This window comes from Cavia porcellus, unplaced genomic scaffold (genome assembly GCF_034190915.1).
Source record: "Cavia porcellus strain 051 isolate PalLab524CR breed Dunkin Hartley unplaced genomic scaffold, mCavPor4.1 scaffold_21, whole genome shotgun sequence".
In the NCBI taxonomy this organism is placed as follows: domain Eukaryota; kingdom Metazoa; phylum Chordata; class Mammalia; order Rodentia; family Caviidae; genus Cavia; species Cavia porcellus.
Window position 1 is genome coordinate 28,880,046 of NW_026947504.1, and position 26,666 is coordinate 28,906,711.

Consider the following 26,666-nt stretch of genomic DNA (forward strand, 5'->3'; position numbering starts at 1 on the left):
AGCGAGTCAAACTTTCCTATTCCCAGGAAAGCCTGTTTCCTGCATTAGAGAAGGGGAAATAGTGTTTGTGCCCCCACAGTGTGTGTGTGTGTGTGTGTGTGTGTGTGTGTGTGTGTGTGTGTATGTGTGTGTGTGTGTTGGTGTGTGTGTGTATGCTTTGCTGGATTCTGATCAGAAGAATTACTATGCAAGGTAAAACTGCTGGGATCGGTTCCCGCTGCTGAGTGAAGCCCCAGCCTGAGACCCGGTGCCAGGTCCGGTGCAGGCGCCGCCTCACCTTCGGGCTCTGCCCGCTCTGCCGAGACTTGCTGGGCCACGTCTCCGGCCAAACAGCTGAAGCAAAGCCAGGGAAGCGTGAGCAGGAAGGCGAGAGGCAGACAGCTGAGCTGGCTCGGGCCTGACTGCAGGAGCTAATGAGGGTTGGCAGGACGCAGCTCTTAGCCTACGCGCTGCTCCACGCAGTGGGGCTGGGTAAGAGGGCCTTCCTTCAACACACGGGCGCTGAGCTCTCCTTTCCTCTCCAGGAGGTCTGTGAGGCACCGGAAAGGCACTCAGTCCTGGCAGGCATGGTCTTGGCCACTCCCCAAGCAGGACCAGACTGGCTGTGTGGCTGGTGGGATCTGATGGCAGAAAGATGAAAAAGTTGAGGGACTTCCGTGGTTTCCTTACACCTTTCCTCTCACCCCTGGGACAAAGGGAGAAGCAGCCTAGTCCATTTTTATGTTGCTATCATAAAATACCTGAGATCAGAAACATAGTAAAGAAAAGAGGTTCAGTTAGTTCACAGTTCTGCAGGCCCAAGAAAACGGTGCATCATTCGCCAAGGTTTCTTGACATCTATTTCCACTACTTGTCAATCCCTGCCTTTGCTGTGCTTTTTTCTCTCCTTTTTTTGGAGGTGGTGGGCATGGAACTCAGGGCTGCAGGAATGCTAAGCATTGCTGCTGAGCCCCACCCCAGCCCTCCACGCAGACTCGGCCCATAGTAAGTAGTAGGGCTGTTTCCCAGACCCTGTGAATAACTAACTGCGGCAAAATACCGTGAAAGATAAGAGTGGGTCTCAATATTACAATCCAAGGTACAGGCAGTGAGCAGAGAGTGGCTGTGAAGTTTTATATATTCATTCAAGAAAATGAGCCTGGCTCAGGAGGTGACACCCAACACACGGAAACATGGTGAGGGAAGCTTGCTCAGTGACCCATTCAGTTCTGGAGTTCACAGTGTCACAGTGGCCTTTGGGGCTATGAAGAGTCTGGTGATTTTTAAAAAGTGTCCAGACCCAGAGTGTGGGTGGCCCCCGGTGGAACTTGGGGCATGCAGTGTCTGAAGTGGGTGTCTGCGCAGTGGGAGGAACCTTGCTGCGTCATGAAACATTGTGTGGAAACTCCGGCCGCTCTTCTCGGCTTGAGGGACTCATGCAAAGGAGAAAACTGGCTTCTGGTCGAAGGACATTTTCGTGTTTCAGCTGGGCTACACCCTTCTTTGCCTCCTCAACCGGACTCCTGTCCTATGTGTGGTTCTTATGCTTTACAATCTCAGTACTTTCAAAGCGGTTACAAGTAAGGCACAGATCTTGTGCGGATGCGGCATATTTTAAATCTTCAGTTGTCAAAAACAGGGAAGGAGTTGTTTCCCCATAATGCAGTGAACCAGAGGATCCACAGCCCAGGGTGGGATGAACAGTCTTGAATTGCTTTGAATGACAAGATATGTTGGAGGAAAAGTTAAGATTTTTTTACTATTACGTCTTTTCTAGAAAAAGCAATACTTTGTAAAAGTGCTAACATTGTCATAGTTGACAAGAATGGGTAAGATGAAACCCAAGCATAAATTTCTATGAAAGGGACAAAGACTCTTCCAAGGACTATTAAGAAAACCACAGACTGCAGGATACATCATTTTCCCAGGAACCTCCATCCAAAGTGCATAAAGAACTATAAATCTGTAATAACAAGAAATCCAGAAAGAATCAAGATTCTGAAATCAGAATTTCATGCAAGAAGATGTGTGCATTGCCAAAAAGCACATGATAAGATCTTTAATATCATCATCAGGAAAGTTTAAATTTAAAACCACACTAAGGTATCTTTACATCCTCTAGGATGGCTAAAATGGAAAAGATTCACTATACTACATTAAGTGCTGACCAAGATCAGAGCAACTGAAATTCTCTCACATTGCTGATACAATATAAAATGGTCCAGCCACACTGAAAAACAGTGATCATTTCTTTTTTTTTTTTTTTTAACCAGTGATCAAACTCATGACTTTGTGCTTGGCAGGCAAGCATCTGAGACACTGAGCTAAATCCCTGGCCCCTGAGTGGTCATTTCTTTTGAAGTAAAACATCGACTTACAATATTGCTACAGTTTGGATCTTGAAAGTCTCCTGAAAGGCCCACGTGTGGAAGACTTGGTCCACAAGCAGTGGCACTGTTGGAAGGTGATGGAGCCTTGATGGGCTGGGTCCCCCTGGAAGAGTTAAGATCATTTGGGGTCCGTGCATTCAGGGCACATCAGGACCATGGCCTTTTTCTCTCTTTGCTTCCTATGGTGAGCAGTTTCTGGGCCTGGGACTCCAACCATGATGTTCTGGCTTGCCATAGGCCCCAATGTCGAAGATTCCCTTGACTGTGGACCTAGACCTCTGAAACTGTGAGCCAAACTAAATCTTTCCTCCTTATAAGTTGTTTATTTCAAGTATTTTGTCATAGTGACAGAAAGCTAACACAAGTAGAATTCATTAGTTGCATTTCAAGATAGAAATAAAAACACATTTTCACAAAAAAGACATGTATACAACTGTTCACCAAAGCTTTATTCACAAAAGCCAAAACTTAGAAGAAAAATCCAGCAGTCTGAGTTTTCACCAAGTAAATAAAAAAACTCCAAACTCTTTTGTAGGTGCACACATTGGAGATAACCTTGCAGGTGGTTCTCAGAGCACAATGATGAGAGCCAAAGAAGTCAGATACAAAAGAATTGATCCTGGGTGGATTTAACTGCATGAAGCTTTAGAGCTTGCAGAATACACCCAATGACAGTATCAGGTAACTAGCTGTCTGAGGTCCATGTGAGCGGTAGAATCCACTGCAGAGAACCCAAGGGAACTTCACATGGCGAGGGAATGGTGTCTGTCTGAGTCGTGTGGTGGTTACAAGACTGAACGCTTTAGTCAAAATCCCTGCAACAGGGCTGGTTGGGGCTCACTGATAGGTGCTCCTCTAGCATGCTGGAAGCCCTGGGTTCAGTTCACAGCACTGCAAGAACATAAAAACAAAATTTTCACTGAAACACACGCTTAAACATGCACCTCAGTGTAGGTGAACTACTTTATTGGCACATAAAACAAAGACTTCTGCAGAATCAGCCACCTGGGAAAGGTTCTGTTTCCTTCAGTGTGGCAGGTTTTCATGTGGACAGGAAATTAATCCTTTCTGAGATTTAGTTCCGTTATGATATCGATCAGGATTCACATTTAGCATATGCACCTGGAAGTCAGGAAGTCACACTGTCCAAGACAGTCCAGAGCCGTCCTCAAAAGCACTCACTGTAGGCAGTGCTTTAACTGCTCTGGGCAGTGCTCTATGACTTGAAGGAGCTGCTGATCTGCTGAAAAGTTCGTCAGAAAGGGCTTTTTTTTGTACTAGGGATCAAACTCACGACCTCGTGTTTGCCAGGCAGCTGTCACTGAGCTAAATCCCCGGCCCCAGAAAAGGGCATTTTAAGAAGAAAAATTCAGGACATTGCTTATACAGTTGTGTGTATGGGAGCTTTCTCCTCGATTTACATTGTATTTTCTATTGAAAACAAGGCTGTAGAAATAATCTGCAAATACTGTGCTGTAAACGCGCTTTCAAGAGCAAGCACATCTCTGCCCACAGCCACCCTCACATCTTCGCCCTTTTACCAGCACCCCAGAGAGGCAGCACGCGCAGGGTGGCGGTTTTTTATGAAGCGTTTCTTCACAAATCCTCCAAAGGTAAATTCGGTATGCAGCGGGGAGAGGTGACCAGCAAGGTAGCGCAGTGGGGAGCTGCGGGGCCGCTAAGAGACTGCTGGGCTGAGGCCACGGCACAGAGCAAACCTGTGGGTTCAATCCCCAGCACTGGGGTGGGTGGGTGTCAAGGTTTAGGGCTGCCACTGCAGTTACATTGCAGAAAACTATGAAAAAGAGGCATCACAAAATCAGTGTGGCTCCTTGGCTGCTTTGCTCAGGCACAGAGGTGCTACAGGGAGACGGCCAGGAGCCTGGCGGAAGCAGCAGTTCAGAGGCTGAAAAGCTGCATCCCAACAGGTGCTGAGCGCTCAGAGTTCTGGGTTCAAGTTCCAGGCTTAGGACTCAGCAGGCAGCACAGGCTCTTCCTGACAAAACCAGAAGGGCTGCTCCTGCAAAGTAAGGCTGCATCAGGAACCGAGATGGCAAAGCTAGAGCAGACGTGCAGCCCAGACGCAGGAGGAACAGAAGGCGCCACTGTGGAGAGGAAGCCACGGGACTCCTGGTCAGCGCAGCCACCAGGAGCGAAGCCACACTGACATGAGAGAGACACCCCACGGGAACAAGGAATAAGCCAGGAGAGGAGACCATGACCAGGAGAATCCAACAGAGCTATGGATGCTGAGTTTACCAGACAAGCAATTTAAACCAGGTATTATAAACACATGAGGGGATTTACAAGAAAGGATGGAGGAAAAGGGACAAAGAGAAGCAGAAATGCCAAAAGCGGAAACAAGTGAAAATGCTAGAATTGAAATTACATGCTACAACTATTTTACAAAATCACTTCCTAGACCTCATTAAAGACTACACAGCGGATGAAAGGACCATGAACTTGAAGATACAGCCCTAAAAGGCATCCACTCTCCGAAGCATAAAGAGAAAAGAAATTTCTAAAAAACCCTGAAAATCATCAGTACCAGTACTCTGGGAGGCTGAGGCAGGAGGATTGCAAGCTGCAGTTCAGCCTGAGTACTTTCACAATTTAGAAGAGCCTGTGATAAAATATAACATGATTGGAGACACAGATTGATGCAAAGGCCCTGGTGTTGGAGAAAAAGTTAAGAAAACCAAGAGGAGAAAAGGAAAAGGGTTCCGGGGAACAGCAACAGAGGCTGGTCTAACATACACACAGCTGGAGGCTGGAAGCAAGGAGGAGACAGAGCAGTGAGAGAGCTATGTCTGGTGAGAAGACGGTCTTTTCCCCGGAAAGTGAGATAATGAGACCCACAAACCCAAGGCCTCAGTGACCCAGACACGAGAAATAGAAAAGGACACGGAGTCAAACTTCCGAACAAGAAAAAGAAAAAATCAGCCAGGACAAGCATCGTGTTCCATCCAAAGAGATGACAAAAATAATTACGGCCGGCATCTCAAAGAATAATGTCGCAAGACATTTAAAAGCAACTTTAAACCTACAGGGAAAAAATAATGCCGATCTAGAATTCTGTGGGGAGCATAAATGCCTTTTGAAAACACAGGCAAATAAAGACATTTTCAGGTAAAGAAAAATTGAGAAATTTGTTGTTACTAAATCTTCACTACACGCAAGGCTAACACATTTTTTTAGGCTGAAGGGAAATGATTCCAGGTGCAAATTGATATCTACAAGAGACTGAAAATCACTGTGAATAGTAATTCTTTGGGCATAAATAAAAGGCTATTTTTAAATGTTCTTTAAAGTACTTTTATCCATAAAGTCCAAAAATAAGTACAAGTAACATGTACAAATGCAGTCACGGCACAAAGGGCCAGGGTGATAAACGGAACCCTAACATCACACGCCACACTGCAGAGGTGTAACAGCCACAGAAAGCCTGTGAATGGCTGGGAACGCGCATTGTAATCTACAGGGAACCGATAAAACATCTTGGACAGGCAGACTTCAACCCCGAAGCATTTTAAAATCCTAAAAATGACTTGACTAAACCACAGGACGGCAGAAAGGGAGGAGCCGTCACAAGGCAGTAGACGTCTCTCCACCCTGCCTCTAGCCCTGTTAGATGTGAGTGAGCAGAGCAACTTCCAGCTGTGACAGGCCAGCTGCCCTCTGGGGTGAGCAGGCTAAAGACTGCACAATTGCTTGACCGATACCCGTGCACATGCCTGTGGGCTTAGAAGGAGACCTTGACAGAGTGCAAGGTCTCCCTGGATCGGGAAGACAGAAGTGGGGCTCAGGGAGGTTGCAGCTTGTCAGAGATGAGAGGCTGTCATGGTTTATGTTGGTGGCCCTCAGGCTTCATGTACTTGCATTGTGCATTTGTGATTGTTTCATTGTCTAGAGCTTGGATTGATGGTGTCAGTGCTACACCCACATAGGGGTGGAGCCAGCATACAATGAAATGGCAGGAAGACGGTGTGTCTCTCTCTCTTGCCAGTTTCTGCCTTGCTGTTTGCAGTTGCCATGACCTGGCAGCCTCGCCATGCCACTCTGCTTTGGAGCCAACTGAGTGTGGACTGAAACCTCCAAAAACTGTAAGAAATCAACCTTTCCTTTCCCAACTTTGAGCATCAGGTATTTTGTCTCAGCAACCCGTAAAATGTAACTAAGACAGATTTTGGTACCGAGGAGTGGAGTTGTTGCTGTGACTATATCTGACCATGTTTTTCAAGAGGCTTTGTAAATGGCTTGTGGGAAGAGTTTGGAAAGGTTTGGACATGTTGCCTGGATGCACAGAGCTGGAGCAGCTTAGGCTGTTCTGTATAAGAGATTCTGGTCAGAGCTCAGGAGACCAGAAGGCTGATAGCCTGACAGTAAAGATCAGGCTTGGGAGGTTTCTGCTGGGAAGAAGGACTGCATTGGTTGTTGGACTCCCCACGATGTGTGTTATGGCTTGGCAGATTAATCAGTCCATTGCCCTTAATCTCAGTCTCAGGCAAAGTCTCTGGGCATGAGCAAAATGCAGACTAACTTTCTCCCAAGTCTGGTCTTTACCATCAGGAAATTCAAGGCAGTCAAATGTTGACTTGGCTTGGCTATTGTTGGGGGCTTTTAGCCAGCTTTATGTTGCAAAAAAGTTTTAAAATCTTAGACATGCAGGATAGAATCAGAGGGGAAAATGAAGAATATCATCAAACTTTATGCAACTGGCCACTCCTAATTACCTATAGAATCTTCAGCTCTGCCTGCAGAACATGAGGCTCAAGGCCCCACAAGTCCTTCCTCTCTGCCCACAGCCCAGCTTGACCTGGTTCTGCCAGGAGTGAAGCTACCAAGTCCATTTACCAGAAGCACAGATTTCCCACCCAAGCAGAACCTCTCTTCACACAGAGCAGACCCGACACCCACATCTGTTCAGGGTCCACTCTGCAACTCCTGGGAGCTGAAGGATACCCTACCCACCCTGGAGACTGGAAAGATCCCTGCTTAGGCCCTGCCTGTTTGAGAGAATGTCTGGCAGAGCTGGACCTTGGAATTTCTTTCATGACTGTGCCTCCTTGGTGGTTTCAAGTCGTTGGCTGTTTGAATGTGAAAGTTCTCCCTGGTCTGTTCTAGACCCTGAGCAAGCCACCCAGCACCCTGGGAGCTCAAGGAGAATCTCAGCCTCCCCACAGAATAACAGGACAATGTGACTATATCTGACAGGTTGTTATGAAAACAAGAGAAAAATGTATGTGAAACATTTCCTAAGCGATCAGTTCATTGCACTTATTAGAAACTTAAAAAGATGTTTTGATATGCAGATAATACACAGATCGCATAATGGTGATAAATGCTAAAGTATGCACCTGTCATGGTGCCTTGGGAAAATCACTTCCTACAGTCTGCCACGGCGCAAAGATGGACTTCCCATAGACCCTCTCATTTTGTACCCAAAGAAACTGAGACATGGAGAGGTCACCATCAACTTAGAAATTATGCACAATGTCACGCATGGGAAGGAGAGCTCAAATGACAGCCCAAAATCCGTGTCCATGCCCTAAGCCTCAGAACCCACAAATGGGATTCCTTTTTGGGAAAATCTCAAACTGAGATAATCCCTGGACTACCTGGTGAGCTCTAAGCCCAGGAATAGATGTCTTTATGTGAATGAGGCAGGGAGTGATGAGAGAGATGGACACAAAGACATGGAGGATAAGGCCACGTGAAGGTGGTTGCTTAACGCTGAACGATGTTGCCACAAGCCAAGGACACTTGGCACCACCAGGATCCAAAAGAAGAAAGGAAGGGTGCTCCCCTAAAGCCCTTGAAAGGAGCATGGCCCTACTGTGCTTTGGTCTTGAACGCCTGGGTTCCAGGGCTGTGAAGAGCAAGTTCTGGTCCCAAAGCTCCTGTGTTAGGGCACCTGTTACGGTGTTCCTAGGAAACTAACGCAGACAGCAGAGGCCAGAGCATGAAGTAAGGCTTTCTCTACCACAGCCAGGGTTTGAACTTTTGTATTTTTTCCTAAAACATGACGTTATCCTTCCAGGGTAGGAATGTAGGCATCAAAAACATTCACCCATAAGGTGACTTTACAATTCTACAGCAAAAGGCAGGGATGTTGGCTCACACCTGCAATCCCAGTGCTCAGGAGGCTGAGGCAGGAACATCACAGGTTCAAACACAGACTGCACAATTAGCAAGATCCTTTCACAAGAAAAAAATGAAAAAGAAAGGAACCTACAGCAAAGTCTCAGATCTACACGAAGCCACCTTTGAACTCGCAGCCTTGGAACAAACCCTGGTGCTACCTTGTTCTGTCTTCCCATCTTTCTCTTCCTCCTGTCTTTTACTTGCCGAGGCTTTGTGTTAGGAATCCAGGAAAGAGGCCATGTCTTCTGTGAAACAAATGCTTGAGCCTGAAGGAGCTCTTGGGAGGAGGCTGGGTTGTTTGCTGTTCCCCAGGAGGAACTCAGAAGCACGGTCCTCCGATGATAGAGGGGGATGCTAACTCATGACCAGTTCCTAGTAAGTGACCAGAGCACTGGCTCTGCTACAAACCCTGCCCCAGCTACTCATGAAGTCTGTTTATTCACAGTGGAAACACACACACACTTATCCTGAAAGTGGGAGAACATTCAGGAAATAACAGAAGGGAAAGAACTGGCTTTGAAGAGCTGGTTCTGGGCTCTGATCTCCTTTGCAAACCGGTCTTGAAAGTACCTCCTTCCAGAGCTGTTTCATGAGCCAGAAAAGATGTACACAAATGTCCCTGTTACAGTGCCAGGAATGTGGTAGACAGTACCTAAAATGACATTCGATGTGATGCTTGGGGACTACTCTGGTTTGGATAGTTTGTGCATTTTCTCCCAAGAGCTCATATGTGGGAAGCTTGGTCCCCCAGACAGACGCTAAGAGGCGAAGGAACCTCTAGAGGTGGAGTTTGGAGCCCGTGCCTTTGGGAACACCCCCCTGGATCCTGTGGGGGCTTGGTCAGTGTTTGAGGCTGTTCTAGATCATGCCTGCTCTCCTGGCTCACTGGCTTCCTGTGTCACCATGTGACCATTCTCTTGCATGTTCTCCTGCCATCATGATGCCCTCACTGGAGCAGAGGGGGAGCCGGGCCATCCCGGGGCCTCCACACTGTGAGGTCGGGAAACTTCTTTGCTTTCTAAGTGTCTGATCTCAGGTATTTTATTGTAGGGATGGACAATGACCTAAGATGGGGGCAAGGAAGCCAGTGATTCAGTCCAGTTCTACCACCCCTGTAACTCACACGCAAGGTCCTTCTGTAACATAGGACGAGCAGCCATAAAGGTGAATCATATCCGAGGTGCCAGGAGGAAGCACTCTGATCTTTGAAGTGTCTTCGAATCCCAGTGGTATAAAATGGGATCTGGTGAATGGGTGATGTAGGTCTTACCATGATGTAGACTGAAATAAGATTTACCAGTGAATAGAGTTGCACAGCCATTCAGATGTTGTTGCAGAGTAAGACTTTACTCTGAGCAGGGTGAAAGGGAGCATGCCTAGAATCCCAGTACTTGGGAGGCTGAGGCAGGAGGATTGCCATGAGTTCAGAGCAAGCCTGGACTACATAGTGAGTTCAAGGCTTGCCTGAGCTGCAAAGCATGACTCTGTCTTTAAAAAAACAAACAAAAAAAAAAAAACTTTACGTTGAGATACATACCTTCTGTAACATCCCAGTAAGTTTTCAGTTGCAGGTAAAGCAAGACAAAGCTGCATTTAGGGTGAAAGCTAACACTAGCAGCACTAACACTGTTACACTAGAAAAGCTGGTCCTCACAGCCCTGATGTACAATGCTCTGTGGATCTGCAACCCCAAATCCTCCTGTTGAACTTTTCTGTCAAGCGTCATCATGATATTATGCCTCATCCGCCTGACAAATCCCTTCTCATCATAAGTAAGCAAGTTTTGCTGTTATGGGCTAGAAATGAGGAAGGTGGACTGGCTGAGGAGAAAGGAGATTAGATTATACACACAAAGAACCCTCAATTACTGGTGAATGTAAGTGTCATCCCCCGCCTGCAGGAGTTCGGCATCCTCCCACAGAACTCGGGAGCCCTGGTTTACTCAGCTGTGCAGACTGAGCGAAGTGAGCATTGCTGTTATTCTAAGCACAAGAGTAACAGTGGCCCTAGCGCTAGATGGGCACCCCTCGGGGCGCGTTGTGTTTTCCTGCATCATGCCTGAGAGACTTTCCGGTCTCAGTGCTGGGCAGTGCTGCCAGCTCGGCTTCCAGGGCCAGCTGCCCTGGACACAGCGTCTCTTCCCACATGCAGGCCTCACTCTGCGCACCGATTTCGCAGTGCGGCGGGGACGCTGGTTTCCGGAACCCAGGCCAGTAAATACTTTCCTACCTCTCCCCTTCTAAACTGGGCTGCAGTGAGGGGCCTCTTCCCGCTCTGGGTACCCACAGTGCGGCCAGGAGCACCGGGCCAGGGCTTCTGGGGTCCGAGTGGGCACGCTGGGCAGGTCTCCGGTGCTGTCGGCCTTTGCGGTGTGGACACAGGGTGGCTGCGCGCTGCCTGCACCAGGGCGTGGGCCTTAGCCACGTGGTTTCCTGTGGCTGTGTTTTGTTTTGCTTTGCTTTGTTTGTGATACTAGGGATTGAACTAAGGACCTTCAGGGGGGCCACATCAATAGGCCCTTTTAAGATTTTTTACATTTCTATTATTTATTTATTTTGGCACTACTGAGCCTTTATTTTGGCAAACTCAGGGCTTTTGCTCTGAGTTATAGCCCAAGTTTTTTCTTCTCTTTAAAATCTTGAGACAGGGTCTTGATTAAGTCACAAATCGTCCAAGCTGGGCTCAAACCTGGGATTGTCCTGCCTCAGCCTCCCAGAGTGCCGGGATTATAGGCATGAGCTGCCGTGCCCCACCTAGACTGGTTACTTTTAGGGTACAGAAAGACATGTATTCGTTGCTTTAAAGGAAGAAGCTAATGAAGAGATGGAAGCATCCAGAGGCAGAGAGACAACTGAGGAAAGTAGAGGAAAAGAAGACAGCAACCAGCGAGCGGGGAGAGCGCACTGGAGTAGAGGTCCAGGCAGACAGGAGCGCGGGTGGCCAAGTCACCCAAGAGAGGCGCAGGGAGAGGGATGGAGGCGGCGGGGACGCGCTCCTGAGGCGGAGGTGCTGGGGCAGCGGCCGCGCACACATTCAGTTCTGCACAGCGAAGGGATTCTCACCCTGGACGCACCCAGCCGTCTGAAGGTGAAATAGTACCCGCAGAAAGAAGTCATAGAGTATCAGTGCGCGTTTAGTACAGTCAGTAACTAAAGGTCTGTGACCGCCACCCGCCAAGACAGGACACAGGCCGCTCTCCGTGGGTCCCCAGGAGCGAGCCCAGCGAGTCCACACGGAAGCCCCTGCCAGCTGCTGGGTGGCCCCCGCCTTCCCAGGCGGGCCTTTCCATCCGTTCTCTCTCTTTATGATAGGAATATCTCGTAGATACTCACCTGTGCTGTACATTATACGGTACAAATGCCTGGCAAGGTTGAACTCAGGAGCCCCTGGACCTTTGCACTGAGCTACACCACAATCTCTTTTTGGAGGGACAGGTCTACTAATTTGCCTAGAGAATTTACTCCAACTTGCAGCCCTTTGTCTCAGCTCCCAGTGCCAGGATTACCGGCGGGCACCACCGTGCCTGGTCTCTTTACATTTTGATAATCAGAAACTCGAAGTGTTAACTAATCACGTGTAAGAGACTTCCCCCTTATGGTAATCACTTGGGTAGCTTGTTAGGGAACATCTACCCTCAGCCAGGAGCACATCTGTCCTGCCACGTGCTCAGGAGGCAGAACCAGGAGCATCTCAGGAGAGCCAGGGCAACTTAGACCTCATCTCAAACCAAAACAAAGTTAAAATGTGCTGAGGGTGTAGCTCAGTGCAACATCAGCCCCGGTACTGAAAAAGCAAAGCAAAACAAGAAAGAAAACTCTCTATCTTTAATATCACAGCTAAAAACATCCTGTACTGCTTTTTGCTCCCCTGGGTGTTGGAGCCAGAGCCTCCTGCGTGCGAAGTCCACGCCGTGCCTGAGCCATGGCACCTTGCACTCCCTTCCAAACGCTGAGGTTTCTAACTAACACTCCTTTAGCTAGTGGGGTGTTTTCTTTTCTTTTTCTACAAGTGGGTACCTTTCCCCTCATTCCTTCATATGATCCTTCCTATAAATCAAGTGCACACATCTGCTTGAATTTGTTCTAAGGAACAGAGCGAAGGCTATTTAGTTCCAGTGACCTATCTTTGTGCCAAAATCATACTGTTTTGATGAAGTTTTATAATAATCTTGACGTCTGGTAAAGCAAACCCCATCTTCTGCTTCTCCTTCCTCTTCTGTTCCTCCTTTTCCTGTTTTCCCTTCCTCTTATCCCTCTCCTCCTCCTCCTACCCCTTCTCCAGATTGACTGGGAATTTTTTGCCATTGGCATCTCCAAAAAGACCAGAAATAACTTACTGAGCCACGTGCCTGCAACACAGCCCCGCAGGGCGGCACTTTGGATCTATGTGACCCTCCATGGGCCCGTGTAAGGCTTGGTCTCCAGGAGGGCAGCAGTGGGGGTGGTAAGCCTGTGGGGGGGGGCCTGTGGGTGTTTCAGTGTTTGCCCTTGAAAGGGGTAAGTGGGCCCCGTCTCCGGCCCTCTTCATCTGCATCCCTAGACATGAGGTGAGCAGTTTTTGTGCTACTGTGTGAGCCTTGCACAGGGCCCAGACCAACAAGACCTATGACCAAAAGGGCTGAAACCTCTAAAACCCTTTCTCTTCATAAGACGACTTGTCTTAGGTTTTTGTTACAGTGATAGAAAGCTGGCTAACATAGGGGAACCGACATGATCATAAGATCATTGTTTCCTAATATATGAACCTGGTATACATCTCCATATATTGGTCTTTCTTAACACCTATCAACAATGGCTTTTAGTTTTAAGAGTACAGTTGCTCTGCATCTTTAGTTTGCATTTTCTGGAAACTACTTGTTTTTGATGCTATGACAAATAGTATCTCTTTTGCTATTGTTTCCATTTCTGATTCTTTATATAAGTACAGACTAATTCCTATATATTGACTTCCTATGCAGCAGTCTTGCTAACCCTCATATTAATTCCAAAACTGCATGTGCATATTTGCTAGAGTTTCCACAGAGAGAACCCTGTCGCCTGTGAACACTGGTACTCTGCTCCGTTTCCCTGCCACCCTCTTCCTTCCTCTGCTAGGCTCTCCTGAGGCAGTGTGATGGATTCTGTTAGCAAAAAGGAGAAAGAAAACAAAGGCAGGAGCTCAGGAGGACATGTTTATCTCAGAATGAACCCGAGAGCACCCTGGCTCTCGGAGCTGTATAGGCTGTAAGCTGGGTGTAAGGAGTCGCGGACACCTGCCAAGGGCAAGGTGTGAGGAGCACACGGCGGTGGGTGCCCAGGCAGGAGTCTTGGGGGAGCACAGGGAGAAGCAGGCTGCTGTCAGTAGCAGGGCTGATTAGGATGGGAGCTAGGGGTGCAGCTGTGCTGGGTGGGGCTCAGAGCAGCCTCTGGTCAGCCTAGGAAGACAGTGGTTGGATTCCTTCCTTTCAGATCCTGGGGGCAGCAGCAGTCAGGGTTTCATCTGGACAGAAGAAGAGTGGTCTTTAGCAACTACCCGTGAAGCAGGCACAATCCTGTTGGTGAGAAACCTTTAAAGCAGATTGATTAGACATGGCAATAATAAACAGGTGAGTAAAAGAGGGGACCCACAAAGGGAAGAATCCGCGACACAGTAGTGGACTTCTACGAACCCCATGAACTTTACAGGGAGTCCGGAGACATTTGATGGATTGCCGAACCTCTGTGAATATTTCCTGCAGGGCTGCAGTTACATTATCATGATGATCTGGAATAAAAGTACGTGCTACATGAAGCATGGTGTGTGTGCCCCCTTATGCAACTATGAGGTAATATTAGGCCATGCGATTTTATGAAAGGATCTTTTCTACTTGGTATGTTTCACTCACTAATAATGTGATAGCCTGGTGAGTAGTGTTCAATGCACGGGCTAGGCCTTCACACCCACCTCTACCTTACCAGAAGCTACTCTTGGAAGGGTCAGGGGCTAAAACCATCAGAGAGTGCATTTTTCATGGTGCAATTGTGGCAAACAGCATCCCAATTTGGGGTTTTTCTGGTCTGAGTGAGCTCTCTGACCTGGTCTTGCGGTGTCCTTCCCATTAAAGCCCTTGTATGTTTCAGAGAAAAGTTGCCCTGTTTTAGCCTCTGCTGGAGCAGACACCAGAGCAGACTCCCTCTACACTGGGGGTGTTTCTCCACTCATAGCAGTGGGCTTTGTGCGAGGGCAAAGGATTCCAGGCACCTTGGCGCTGTCTCCATCTGCTCGACCCCTGGATGTTTGGCAGACTCTCGATGAGAGTCAAGAAAATTTGCCAAGAGCTGTTGATAGAGGCATGAGCACCACAGTGGGAAGATAGACGGGGGAAGCAGCCGTGGTCAGACACTGTTCTTAGGGGACAGGAATAGCAATTGTAACCAGCTGGCTAATGGACCTGTCCACAGATGTGGAAACTGTCAGCAGGGTCAGTGATGGGAGCTCCCTGTTTATTTCTAACCTTTGTTACTATTAGTTTTAAATCTTTTTGTACTTTTCTGCTCAGCGTTCAAGCCCAGGTAAAAGTGAAACCTGTGTTAATCAAAATTAGCCTCTTGCTGTCAATCAAGGTCAGTGAGGTTCCTTAGGCACTAACTACAAAGCCTCACAGTTCCTTTGTCAGTGCCACCTGCTGGGATGTGTCACAGCTGTGCTCGACCATGTGGTTTCCCAGGGAAACAGTGCAGATGTGGCTCTCCCTGGTGATCCTCCTCCTGAGCACAGGGTACACTTTGACTTCTGTCTTCCGGGGTCCAACACTCTTCCTGTTTAGAATGTTGGGGGCCCACCAAAGCTGTAGGATCTTGTGGTCCTCTCATGTCCTAGATCCTTATTGACCTTGAAGGTCCAGTACCAAAGTGTTGGCCATCTTTATAGCCCAGTTATCTTTTTTATCTCTGGTCTTCAAGCCTCAGTTGTTGAACATTCAAGAGATCAGCCATATCACTACGGCAGTGGGAGCAGTTGATCTGACTTCATGATCTTATCTAGATAGCAAGAACTTTGAAATGTACTATATGATCAGGGAACCATTAATTCCTTATAAATGATGGTGGTCTTAGAAGTTGAATACTTACAGAATGTTAACAGATAACAATTATAAAGTTTAACCAAGCAAACTTGAGATCAAAGGCAACATTATGTTTTAGCATAACAATCATGCTGACATCATTATATTAAGTGACATAAAGAAACTTCGATGGCTGTCTCATGTTAGGTTGATGTGCACATCTCATCAAAAGTAGCTGGAAAAAAGGGAAACACTGATGCTTGGGCTTAAAATTTTACCACCATAGCCAGTGCAGTGATGCACACCTGTAATTCCAGCATTTGAGAGGCTGAGGCAGGAGGATTGCCATCAGTTCAAGGCCAGCCTGGACTGCAAAGTGAGTTCAAGGCCAACCTGAACCATATGGTGAAACCCTGTCAAAAAAGACAAAAAAAAAAAAAAAGTTTACCATCATAAATAACTTTAGTCTGGAAGTTGCTAGTATGAAATGTTCTTCAATTCTGCACTTCTGAAGACCTGTACACTTGGGAAGTATAAATACATTTAATACACCAAAAGTCACAGAAAATTAATGTCATGAAGCTGGTGGGAACTGTCCAAGGAGGCGGCTCTGTCCAGTTTCCAATCACTAGTCTAGGTATCCCTGCTAGTCATGCCAGATAAGCTCACATCCAGTATCAGTTTCAGAAATAAGAGCTACAGCCTTTATCTGAAAGCATCACCGAGGACAGTCTGGACCAGGGCAGGAGTGACTGATGACCTGAGAGTTGGGGCCACTAATTCAACAAGGAGCTTTTAGAAGGAAAAGCCTGGGCTCAACCACACCCACAGGAGATGTATTTCTTTCCACAAACTGCATCCTCCACAAACCTTCTCTTGACATATTATGATCCCTCTAGTTTTGCTATTTTTTAAAAAACTTTTTTTGTACAAAATCCTCTCACATAAAAAAATACATCTCTGTACTTACAGCTGTCTCCATTTATCTTCTTTATTTTGCATACTATAATGTTTCTCTAACAAACCTGGCATTTGCTGCTTGGATTTCAAAGTTCTTTTTTCTCTCTCTTTTTTCTGAATACTCTGGTTGTCATGTTGCAAATCTGACCAGTTGCCAGTGAAGTCTCCAAGCAGCCATGTACCCTTGTCTTTACTGAAGCAGCAGCAGAACATATTAACCCTGTAATTGTAGCCTAAGAATTTACAAAGCAAAAGAGTTTTAAGCAAGTCAATTAAACAAAAGTACCAGTTCAAGTTGGCTGATTTGAAAACCTATATAAATGGAAATCTCAAAAAGAATGAAAAAGAGGAAAAATTGTTGAGCTCAAAGCAGCAGTAGGTGTTGTAACTGGTTACTAGCACAGGTTGAACAGATAGTAAACACACACAAGAAAACTGCATTTACCAACTAGCATTTAGTATTGTAATTTACAGCCTCACCTCATCCTTTCTTCCAGTGGTCTACGTGTAACTTCTGTCTGTTTATTAGTCCTTGATTGGACCTTCTCTCCAGGACAAGTGGAGCAGTTTTGGCAGAGAGACACAAGCAGAAAGCAAAGAAAGCTTGGGTATAAGGACTCGCTGTTTCTCTGCATTTAGTTATCAAAGTCACAAAGAATTCAGAAATCAAACATGCCAAATCCAGGCCACTGTCTAGCTTGTAGCGAGGCCAAGCCATGAGAGAATAAAATAGGAGACCTTTAGGCTGAATATCTCCTTTTAAAGCCCACTCCAATTTCTCCACAAGTTCATTGCAGAACCTGGCTCTGCAGGAGCAGAGGCCTGGGATTCTCGATGTGGCATGCATGGACCGAGGAGGTTTTTCCAGGATACTGGGCTGCCATAGTGACTGCTAAGAGGGAATCTGGGAGTCTATATAGCCTTATTCTGGAGCATGTCTCACACAGGACTGGGGACCCAGAGATTCTCTTGTGGACATGGCCTGACCATGTCTGAGAATTTTCCAGAAGACTGGGCAGGCTCCAGTTCCTGTACAAGTCTACCACAGAGCTGAGCCCTGTAGAAACACCCTGGGCTCTGCGATGGGGACCTACACTCCCATGTGCCTGGAGAAGGCAGGGGTCATCTTACCAGTCCAGGGGTCATCTTACCAGTCCTGGGCTGGATGATGGGATGTGCAGTCTTGGATAGGGGTTAACAGAAAATGGAAATGACCTGGAGCTTGTGAGCAAAGGAAGAGGTGGGAGACAGTGGGGTTTACTCCCTGCATGGGCCACCAACATGTTTGGAAAAAAGAAGAAAGAAATGAAGGCAGGAGGCCAACAGGAGAGGTTTATTTCAGAACAAACCTGAGACGGGGGCCCAGTTCTCTCGTGTGGGTTATAAGACCTTTTCAGAGTCACGAGGGGGAGAGTTCAGAGAAAAGCAGTCACGGACACCTGCTAAGGGCAAGGTGTGAGGAGCGCCAAGGACAGTGGTTGCCCAGGCAGGAGTCTTGGGGAACACAGGGAAAAGCGGCTGCTGTCAGTAGCAGGCTGATTAGGATGGGAGCTAGGGGTGCAGCTGTGCTGGGTGGGGGGGTTCAGAGCAGCCTCTGGTCAGGTTCCTCAGAATCTGCTTCTCCTGCCTCAGTGGGGAAGTTTCAGCCCTTCGCTCTAGGGGGCTCTTGCTGCGGGTTTTTGGCTGCCTCTTACTGTAAGTTCTTGAATACCCCTTTTTTGCTAACTTTATCCAACAACTTTCCTGTAATAATTGAGAGGGTCTTTCTCTCCTTTTATGTGCTAATGTGGTCACTATAGTGTGAGAAATTTCTGTATCTGAAACCCCAAGTTCACCCCTAAATTCATATGCTAATGACATTTATGGGGCCAAAGGAGGTCATTAGGCTTAGATAAGGGGTGGGGCCCATGACAGCATTGGTGGCTTTATAAGAAAATAGGCCCAGGTAGTGGGAAAAAAATGGCAGCTTGCTAGGAAGCTGGATAGAGAACCTCTCCAGGGAAAACCGCCCAGATGCTAGAATCTGACAACATGGAGAGGGCCAGACGATTGGAGAATGATTCTCACTAACCCAGGAGGAAACCGAAAGAAAAATAAAATTAGGAAGAGGAAGGAAAAGCACAGGTGGAGGGCTGAAGCCCAACATGCTCACTAAGACCCATTCAGCGCTGGGTACGTCGTGGAGTCGGACAATTCAAGGTCATGCTGAAGCTGCGGCTGCTGATAACAGGAGTTGGTGAGTCCCGGGCCCTTGGCGGGAAGACGTGGAGCAGTGTGGAGTGGAGCCAAGGTGGAGAGCTTTATTGGCTCTCAGTGAGTGCCAGAAATTGGGTCCCACAGTGTGGGAGGCTGACTGGAAGACATCTTGGAGTGGGGCAGAGCCCGGCGCAGTGGTGGCATCAGTCAACTGTCCCTGACCCAGACAGGACTGGTGGAAGCAGCTTGGGCTGAACCACGCCGCTGGTCACTGGTTGGGAACCAATAGCCAGGGACAAAATTGCTCCAACCCTGTGACGTCTGCCACAGCACAGGTAAAGTGCTGAGGCAGTCGCAGGTTGACTGCCTCAAAGGGGAGGGGACAGCCCGCAGCGTCCCTGCGCACCACCTCAGATATCAGCAAACTGGAGAGAGCAGCAAGCCCCAGCCAGCATGCTTTAGAAAACTGTAAGTAATACAGAGAGGACCTGAGACCTCCTCCACACACCTGTCTGAAAGAAACCAGAAACATGACAAGAGCAAAAGATAAGACACAAACTCCAGCTGCTGACCTTGGGAAAATAAGCCAAGGGCAGGTAAATACAGAAGAGAGCCAGTCCAGCAAGCATGCAATGTTAGCTACAACATCAACAGACATAAAGAAATACATTCCTGACTTCATAGATGAACTTAAAACTGAAATTCTAATCCAAGTGAGATGAGAAATAAAAAGGTTAATTAAAGAAATGCTAAGCCCCTCTCAAGAAAACACAGAGGGAAAAAGGGAGGAACCCAGAAAAGGAAGAGAAACCTCTGATGAAGAATATAAACCAAATCTAGAATACATGAAACAGATCCAAAGAGCCTACCAGGAAACTAAAAACTCCATTGAAAGCTGGCAAAATGCCTTGACAGAAACAAAAGGTAGCATTTCAAAACTTGAAGAGAGATTTATGGTGTGTGATCATGAAAGAAAAGACCTTTTAAAAATAACAAAGAACCAAGAAATAACAATTCAAAGGCTAGAAGACGACAAAAGGATCTATAACTTAAGAATGAAAAATGTAAGTGAAGAAGCACGAGTAACCACAAATGAATTTCAAAGACTATTCACAGCAATAATAAAGGAAAACTTTCTAAGCATAAGAAAAAGAAATGATATCCAGATAAATGAGGCATACAGGACTCCAGCCAACTACAACCAAAACAGATCTACACCCAGACATATAATAATCCAGAAAAACACCACAAGAACAGAATATTAAAAGCAGCCAGAAAAAAAAAGCAGATCACCTATAAAGGACAAATTATCAAAATAATGACAGATTTATAAACACAGACTATTAAATCGAGAACAGCCTGGGGGGAAATAGTCCAAGCCCTGAAAGAAAATAACCTCCAACCAAGATTAATGTACCCTGAAAATCTCTCTCTCAAAATTAATGGAGAAACAAGATGTTTCCAAGACAAAGAGGAACTGTGGGAGTTTATGGCCACCAACCCAACCCTATAGAAAATACTGAAGGATATTCTAGAGAGAAAGAAAGAAAATACCAGGATTCCAGCAACAGTGGCAGAGAGGTCTCAATGAACAAGGAGGACAGTGGAATGAAGGAGAAAAATGGACAAATAATAGTGGAAAAATAGAATAGCAGAGTTGAGGCAGAGAAGGTGGGCTATAATTTTTAACATAGCCTAGATACACTAACAAAAAGAAATACATGCAGAGTAGATTAGGAGGCAGGATCCATTGAGATGCTTTGATAGGAAATATACTCAACTAGAAAGAAGGTTAATAAACTGAAAATCAAAGATGAGAAAAAGAAGCTCTAAGTGACAGGGAACCAGAGAGAAATACGGACAACTCGTCCAGCAGCCGCAGATAGGTTGGAAAGTTATGACACTTTTGTGTAGTGTAGAACTACAAAGCTAGAAGGAAGGAAAGAAAACCTTGTGGCTTTAGTAAGTAAAAGAGTACAGCTCAAGATCAAGCTCAGTGATAAAAAGGTTCAGCACCACTCAGATAGATAATGGGTTGCCCCCTTAATCTAAAAACTAAAGGAGTTAGTGGGACGCAAAATATACAAAGTATCCTGAGAAAGGGAAAGGTAAGGAATTGCCTGAAAAAGGAAGGCAGAGGACATTGTTAGTACTGTATCAGGATTTAAAAGCCACAGTAATCTTATCGCTCTGCTTAGTTTGATTTTATTTTGTTCAGGTCAGTCTACTCATACTAGATTTGAGGGCTCAGATAGCAGGCCAAAATAGCAGGTTATACCACGGTAAGTATCCTTAATTTCCTATTAACTTAAACTGAAGCTCTGTATTACTTACACTGTCTTACTGTGACTGATCTTATTTGAAGCTGGTTTGTTAAAATGCTGTTTTGCCTTGACTGATTTTATTCGAATTTCGTATGCTTGATAATATTGAGTCTCAGAATAGACACAACCACTCTGAAGATGACAAGATGTAATAACATACCCATTCCGGTTTGATTATTAACTGCTTTTTGAAGTCCTACAATGTCTCTAAAGTTGCGTTTTTATTAAAATAGCTATGTAATGCTATGTTCAATTATTATATGTCTGATAAGGTGGACAACTCTTGAAAATAACAAGAGAAAGCATAGTAACCACTGTAGATCACCTAATAATGTGGTTTTATATGTCTTTTTCATTTCATGTTTTTCTAAGAAATTTTTGTCTTTTTATGATCTATTTTTCCCTATAATACAGAAAGGATAGATATACATGTAGAGATTCACACATGGGGAGAATTTCTAAACAGTTTACAGGAACAGATTATATAATGCATGATGTAATGAACAGATAACTCTGAAGAAGAGACACTAAGAAACCCAATTCTGCAAAAGAATCTGCAGTTCTTTTGAAGATAGCAAGAGGCATTATATTTTTTTAAAATTTTATTTAAAAGGAAAAAGAGAAAAAACAAAGCAAAACAAAACAAAGCAGTGTAAGGGTACAAGTAATACAGAACTACAAAAAAAAAAAAAAGTAAGAAATCATCAGTTAATAGATTACACATTATTGTCTTAGAGATAGTTGCTCAAGTCACAGTATCAAAGCATACAAAGTGAACATTCAAACAGAGAGACTGCAAACAGTTGTGTTCAATGATCCAACCAAAAACATTAATATGGTCAGCTATTTAACACCCCTAAACACACTTGCAGTTGTATCCTTTAGAGAACTTTTTCCCCTCTCTTTTTTACAACAAAATTTACACATTTTGGGGTTTATTACTCCTTAGTTCTTTTTACTTTTTTTTTTGGAAGAGAATAAAGTCAAATATAGCAAAACAAAGCTGTCAGTCAAAATCAAGTATAGACATAGTACATGATGTAAGAACATAGTACAAGGTTATCAACAATGGTTACCAAAATGTCTCTTGTTTCCTTAAAAAGAATTGTGTATCTCATTAGGTCTTATAAAGTTGAACAAAACAGTAGAGAACAAGACCAATAAAACTTAAACATTGGACTTCCGGGAGAACATGGCGGACAGACAACAGCAACTACTGGAGGCTCTCCAAAAGGCTCGGCTCAGAGGCCAGGAATGATGCGGACTAAGGAGACATGAACCGGTAGAGATATGCTCTGCTGACTCAGGAACGAACTGGGCTGAGAGAAACCAACTTAGAATACAGTCATGGCGCTAAAATAGGAACAGAAAAGACTCGGTGTGGAGGCTCGACCCTGCGCCATTGGAAACCGGGATTTGGGTTTCCCGCCGCCAGGCGGCTGGCTGCCTCCACAAGCGGCTCGGCAAGGAGAGACGCGCAGAAGCTCTGGGAACGGGAGTCTGAGAACGGAGTTGAAAACAGGACGGACAAAGAGGTGTACACTGACCAGTGGCGAGGTGAGTGAGAGAAACTGACCCCCTACCACAGTTTGACTCCAGCGGAGGACTTTCTGGGCTCGGGCAGTCCTGTAAGAGCAGGGTGCGGTGGCGACTCCAGCCACACATTCCCCTCGGACGGGATTGGTGAAAAGTGCCTGGCCTGCGTGACACTGCTGGCGGACTCCCTAGGCCGGCCTAACCCAGATCCCAGAGCCTGACGGTGGCCCGGAGGAGCGACTGACTCCCGCATAGGCTGCCTCCTCCGCAACTCGCTGGTGCGCAGCGGTGGGTGGGAACACCTAGCCAGCGCAATTTGATCAGGCTGTGGCTGACAGGCAGGGAAGCCGGGCCTCCTATGTAAGCTTGCATTTTATAAGGAACAGAAAATATGGGGAAGGGAAGCAACAAAAAAGGCTCCTCGGCCCCCAATCCTGAGAAACAGGCAATAGTGGACACCGCACCAATATACATTAAGCGCCATCTAGAGAGCCTCATAGACCAATTCAGGAATGAAGTTATCAACGACCTGAAGCTAGAAGTATGCAGAATAGTTAGAGAAATGCTAAGCACCACCCAGGAAAAAACAGATGGTGGAATGGAAGAACAGAAAAAGAGGAGAGAATTGCTTGATGGAGAAAACAGAGAAAGCATTGAGTATGTGAAGCAGGTTCAAAGGGACTATCAAGAAATTAAGTCTATCCAAGACTGGCATAACAGCTTGAAAGAAACTAAGGACAGACTATCTGAACTGGAGGGCAGACTTGTAATATGGGAGAATGAAATGAAAAACTTCTTAAAAATAACAAAGAAACAAACAGCAATAATACAAAGACAAGAAGATGATAAGAGGAGCCATAACTTAAGGATTAAGAACATAAAAGAAAAAGTAGGGACACAAACAAGTGAACTACAAAAGCTACTCACAGAAATAATCCAGGAGAATTTTCCTAGTTTAGCAAAAGGTAAAGATACTCAGATGTATGAGGCATACAGGACCCCAGCTACCTACAACCCTAACAGAGAAACACCCAGGCATATAATAATAAAAATTCCAGAAATTCAATACAAGAACAGAATATTAAAAGCTGTAAGAGACAAGAAACAGACCACTTACAAGGGAACACCCATCAGAATTACAGCAGATTTCTCTGCACAAACCATCAAATCCCGAAGAGCATGGGGGGAAATAATTCAAGCTTTGAAAGATAATAATCTCCAGCCAAGACTGAGATACCCTGCACAACTGTCCCTGGAAATTGATGGAAAAACAAGGTGCTTCCAGGATAAAGACGAACTGGGGGAATTTGCAACCACCAATTCAACCCTACAGAAAGTATTGCAGGATATTCTAAAAAAAGAAAAATACAAAGAACCCAGAAATAGTGGCGGGGAGGCCACAACGAATGGAGCAGAGAACAAAATGAAGAAGGCGAACTGACAGCTACTGACAGAAAAAGAGCTCAACAGAAATGAGACAGAGAAGATTGGATGATAGGAACAGCTATTTTGGAGAAAATGACATCTTAATAGGTAATACTGATTTAGTACCATCTTGTTTTGAAGTCTCTTCTAGCTTTTGTTCTTCTGTCTCCAATAGTCTAAACAGGTTGTATCTTATTGGATTTTATTATGTATGATAGTATAAGCAAAAACCTTTTAAAGACAAGGAGATTATACAGAAACCATTGTTCATTTTCTGTTAGTCAATTCTAAATACTCTGTAATGCTGTCATTCTCTTAAATGGTTTTACATTGTTTTGATATACTTAATGCTACAGTATACGAAGTTGTACTCAAGGACTTCAAGGAAAGAGTCAATATGGTAACTACTTTTGGGTCGGAATTATCTGGTGGTGAAACACTATTCTGCTTAAATGGTTATGTTTTGAGCTGCCCTGTTTCGCTGTTATGCCCTCTTTTTTTCTCAATCTCCACTCCATTATTTACTTTTTCATTTTTATCCGTTTAATTAAAGGGAAAAAATAGCAGGATATAATATAGTAACCCACTTTGATTTTCTATTATCTCGATTTGAAGCCCTGTATTACTCTCACCATCTTGTTTTTGACTGAGGTTCCTCTATTCTGTTTTACTGGATAGTATCAGGTTCGAAAGTTTAGGCATCAGCTGAGAAGATAATGAGATTCATTATAATGCCCATTCTCATTGACTTTTATCTACTTTTGAAGACCTACAATGTCTCCAATGTTTTGGTTTTGTCGGTTTTGTTCTTTACTGTTTTGTTCAATTGTATTACAACTAATGATATAGGCAATTCTATTAGAGATAGCGGGAGGCATTATGGTAACCATTGTTGATCACCTTGTATTATGTTTTTATATTATCTATTATGTCCACCCTTTTGACTTGACCGATTCTGTTTTGTTATGTCACATTTGGTTTTACTCTCTTCCAAAAAAGCAATAAGAACCGTGGGAGCAATGAAACCCAAAATGTGCAATAGTCATTGTACAAAAGAGAGGAAAAGAAAGTGCTCTAAACTATATAACTGCATGTATATTTAAGTGTATAAGATAGAAAATGATATCACAGTTTTATTGGATCATTGAACAGAACTGTTTGCAGTATCATTGTTGGAATGTCCACTCTACAAGCTTTAATTTTGTGACTTGAACAATTATTTCTAAGATGGCAATATGTAATCCATTAACTAGTGATTTCCTACTGCGCATTTTTTTCTTCTGTAAATCTGTATAACTTGTACCCCTTCACTGTTTTTTTTTCTTTTCTCCTTAAATAAAAAAAAAAACTTAAACATTGTACACATTACAGGACTTCCAAAGGAGACAACAGTCAAACCAGAATGGGCATCTTAGTGAATCTTATTGCCTTCAAAGTAGTTGCCTATACCCCCAAACTTGATACTATCATACTGAATGGAGCAGAGTCTAATCAGTCAAAACAAGATAGTGGGAGTATTACAGGACTTCAAAACAAGTTAATAGGAAATCAAAAAAAGTTACTATAATATATCCTGCTAATTTTTTCCCCTTAATTAAAAAAACCATAAAAAATAACTAATTTTTTTAATGAATAAGGGAGAGATTGAGATAAAAGAGGACATAACAACATAACAATACAGGTCAAAGCATGACTGTTTCAGCAACCTAGTGCTTCACCACCAAATAACACGATTTAATAGTAGTTACCATAGTGTCTGTCTTTTTCCTTGAAATATTTGAATATAACTTCATATACTATTGCTTCAAATATTTCCATATCAAGAAGCCCAGAATAAAGCCTTTCCAATTAATAAGTGAAAACTTTATAAGGCTTCAAGGCCACATAATGGGGAATCATGATTACCACATACTTTTATATATTTGAATCATTACTTACATTAGGGAAACTATTCGGTATTCACACATGCGAGATTTATTTCACTTATGAGTATGGTCTCAAGCTGTGCCCATTTATTGATAAATATCTCAATGTGATCCTTCTTTATAGCCGAGTAATACTCCATTGTATAGAAATACCACAACTTTTTTATCCATTCCTCAGTTGATGGACACTTGGGTTGTTTCCAAGATCTGGCGATTACAAATTGTGCTGCTATAAACATAGGTGCACATATATCACTGTGGTATGATGCTTTCAGTTCTTCTGGGAATATGCCTACAAGTGGAATAGCTGGAATAAATGGGACTTCCAATCCCAGCTTTTTGAGAAATCTCCAGACTGACCTCCACAAAGGTTGTACCAGTCTACACTGCCACTAACAGTGTAGGAGAGTTCCCTTTTCCCCACAGCCTCTCCAGCATTTGTTGTTGTTGGTTTTCTTGATCCTGGCTATTCTTTCAGGAGTGAGATGGTATCTCAGTGTGGTTTTAATTTGCATTTCTCTAATGACCAATGACGATGAACATTTTTTCATGTATTTATTTGCCATTTGTATTTCTTCATCTGAGAAGTGCGTATTCATCTCAGATGCCCATTTTTGGATTGGATCTTTGAATTTTGGGGGTCTGAGTTTTTTTTAATTCTTTATATGTTTTAGACAAGAGTCCCTTGTCTGAGAGAGAGTTCACTAAAATCTTTTCCCAGTTTGTGGGTTTTCTTTTCACTATGCTGGAGATTTCTTTTGACATG

General features: G+C 44.7%; 1 long non-coding RNA gene across 1 annotated transcript; it reads right to left on the reverse strand.

Annotated features, from left to right (window-relative positions):
• Positions 1 to 2,799: 2,799 nt before the first annotated feature.
• LOC134472037 (uncharacterized) lies at positions 2,800 to 11,139 on the reverse strand. The gene is made up of 2 exons (XR_010041861.1): positions 10,743 to 11,139; positions 2,800 to 3,260 (listed from the first exon to the last, which is right to left on the reverse strand). It is a non-coding gene; the product is annotated as an uncharacterized LOC134472037 (long non-coding RNA).
• Positions 11,140 to 26,666: the final 15,527 nt, after the last annotated feature.